Source organism: Poecilia formosa, unplaced genomic scaffold, assembly GCF_000485575.1.
Source record: "Poecilia formosa unplaced genomic scaffold, Poecilia_formosa-5.1.2 Scaffold1492, whole genome shotgun sequence".
Classification (NCBI taxonomy): Eukaryota; Metazoa; Chordata; class Actinopteri; order Cyprinodontiformes; family Poeciliidae; genus Poecilia; species Poecilia formosa.
The window spans coordinates 6,403-9,222 of NW_006801431.1; the positions used below are offsets into that span (position 1 = coordinate 6,403).

The following is a 2,820-nucleotide window of genomic DNA, read 5'->3' on the forward strand; positions in this document are numbered from 1 at the left end:
GAATTATCATACGCAGGAGAGTCCCTCCCTGATATGATGGAGAAGATGAATTGAAGGTCTAGGTCTGGCTCGCCATCTTGAATCCCGTCTGTGAATGTGGACGTCGCACACAGCAGACCAATCTTCGCTCCGACCGAGCTTCCAACCGAACAAAAAAACCTGACCTGTGTAACAGGCCACAAAAACAACAAACATCTTTTTAAATCCTTAGATTATACAATTAAATTCTTCTTCATAGACTCAACATATTAACTGGATAACCGTTTATACATTAACCTGATGACAGTTTATAACGGAGCATTTCTTGCAAACGGCTACGTCTTAAGCGTTAGCTTTCTGCCAAAAGGAAAGTACAATACAGTGAATATGTAAGAAAATAAACACAAAACTAACCAAAACCGATGTAGCTTAGTTTTCATAAAATCCCCGTCAGTTTCCGACCAGGCAAATTATGTCTTCTTAACTATAATATTAACTCTTTTCCGTTAATCAATCAACTGCTCTTTTCCTCCGATTCTTCCTCTGCTCCCTCCCTCTGGTCTGTGCACCGCAGCGTCACCCAGGCGTCGCGTCTGTGACGCTGGTTCCTTAAAGGGGCAGCGACGTTATTCTCTATTCAGACTTTTAATCCGCTATTTATTCTTATTTATGTCAGATTTTAACATGGGCAAGTATTTATTCCTATTTATTCAGATTTTAACTGAGCAGCTATTTATTCCTATTTGTCAGATTTTAACGTGGGTTACATCCTCCCCTCTTTACCTAATGCACGTCCCTGTGCATTTTGAATTTCATACTGTCATAACTCCAGGGATTCTTAGAGAGCTAGGTTCTTCAAGAGAGTCTGTAAATACATCACTCAAGGTTTGAAATAAAGACTGAACTATTGTAATCAACGGGTTTCCTAGTTCAGGATAAGTCAGTCTTTTAGTCGCTTTTCTGTCTCTGATAGGTCTCCCCGAACAGTCACTTTCATTTTGGTTGTCTGTTTGACCCAGATCACTTGTGTTTTCTTTGCTCTCCTGAGCAGGTTGAGTAGAAGGATGGATATTATCCGGATCTTTCTCAGGTAGGTTCCCAATTTCCTCTTCAGCAATTGAGTCTCTCTCTTCAGGATCAGGTGAGTCTCTCTCTTCAGGATCAGGTGAGTCTCTCTCTTCAGGATCAGGTGAGTCTTTCTCTTCAGGATCAGGTGAGTCTCTCTCTTCAGGATCAGGTGAGTCTCTCTCTTCAGTTTCTACTGGAGAATTATCAGGGGAAGCTTCAGCTACGTCTGAAAGATTTTGCTCAACAGTAGCCAAGTCAGGTTCTGGTTCGATCCTTTCGGGTAAGTATTCCATAGGTCCGGAGGTCAGGTTGAAACCTATTGTGTCCACTTTTAGGTTTCTTTGATAGTGATATTCCTCAGAATCAGATTGGGATTCATCCTCATCAGCTCCATCTGATGTGTTATCTTTAGAATATTGTCGAGTTCTTGGTCGCCTTACTGCCTTTGGCGGGTTAATTTCGCTTTCGACCGGGGTCACAGTAAGGAAACCGCATGGCAGCAGGAGGTCACGATGAAGAGTTCTTTGTGGACNCACAGGTAAGGAAATACCCTCAAACAAATCAAAGTGGACCACAATTATTCAATTCACATTCAGAGACATAACATATGAAAATTTAAGTATGACACTTTAAACTCAAGTTCAAGTCCAAATGTGAGTTCAGGTTCTCAGTTCAATGAAAAGCTTCAGTTTTGATTCAGTCCAGAAAAATAATAATAATTCCACCAGTTCTTAAATCAGTTCTTAATCCTGTTCAGTTCAGTTTGAACTAGTTCCTGAAGTTCCTACCGCTCCGGCAGCGAATTATCATACGCAGGAGAGTCCCTCCCTGATATGATGGAGAAGATGAATTGAAGGTCTAGGTCTGGCTCGCCATCTTGAATCCCGTCTGTGAATGTGGACGTCGCACACGGCAGACCAATCTTCGCTCCGACCGAGCTTCCAACCGAACAAAAAAACCTGACCTGTGTAACAGGCCACAAAAACAACAAACATCTTTTTAAATCCTTAGATTATACAATTAAATTCTTCTTCATAGACTCAACATATTAACTGGATAACCGTTTATACATTAACCTGATGACAGTTTATAACGGAGCATTTCTTGCAAACGGCTACGTCTTAAGCGTTAGCTTTCTGCCAAAAGGAAAGTACAATACAGTGAATATGTAAGAAAATAAACACAAAACTAACCAAAACCGATGTAGCTTAGTTTTCATAAAATCCCCGTCAGTTTCCGACCAGGCAAATTATGTCTTCTTAACTATAATATTAACTCTTTTCCGTTAATCAATCAACTGCTCTTTTCCTCCGATTCTTCCTCTGCTCCCTCCCTCTGGTCTGTGCACCGCAGCGTCACCCAGGCGTCGCGTCTGTGACGCTGGTTCCTTAAAGGGGCAGCGACGTTATTCTCTATTCAGACTTTTAATCCGCTATTTATTCTTATTTATGTCAGATTTTAACATGGGCAAGTATTTATTCCTATTTATTCAGATTTTAACTGAGCAGCTATTTATTCCTATTTATTCTGATTTTAACATGAGCAACTATTTATTCCTATTTAACGTGGGTTACACATGGAAAAATGCAACCTATGAACAGGCAAAAAAGAATCAAAACACCCAGAATAGGTGTTTCAGGCTTCAACAGTAAATTCCACCATGGTCTGGAAGTGAGCCAAGAAAGAAAATCAAAAGGAGATGATGTTTTCCACTTTCCATGTAATGTTTGCAGAACCATCTTTCTCAGTTCAGTCAGCTCTCTCACGGTGCTG

The 2,820-nt window shown here is 40.7% G+C and overlaps 1 long non-coding RNA gene across 1 annotated transcript; it reads right to left on the reverse strand.

Annotated features, from left to right (window-relative positions):
* Positions 1–1,580: 1,580 nt before the first annotated feature.
* LOC103132902 (uncharacterized) lies at positions 1,581–2,379 on the reverse strand. Its single transcript, XR_475659.2, has 2 exons — positions 2,241–2,379; positions 1,581–2,011 (listed from the first exon to the last, which is right to left on the reverse strand). It is a non-coding gene; the product is annotated as an uncharacterized LOC103132902 (long non-coding RNA).
* Positions 2,380–2,820: the final 441 nt, after the last annotated feature.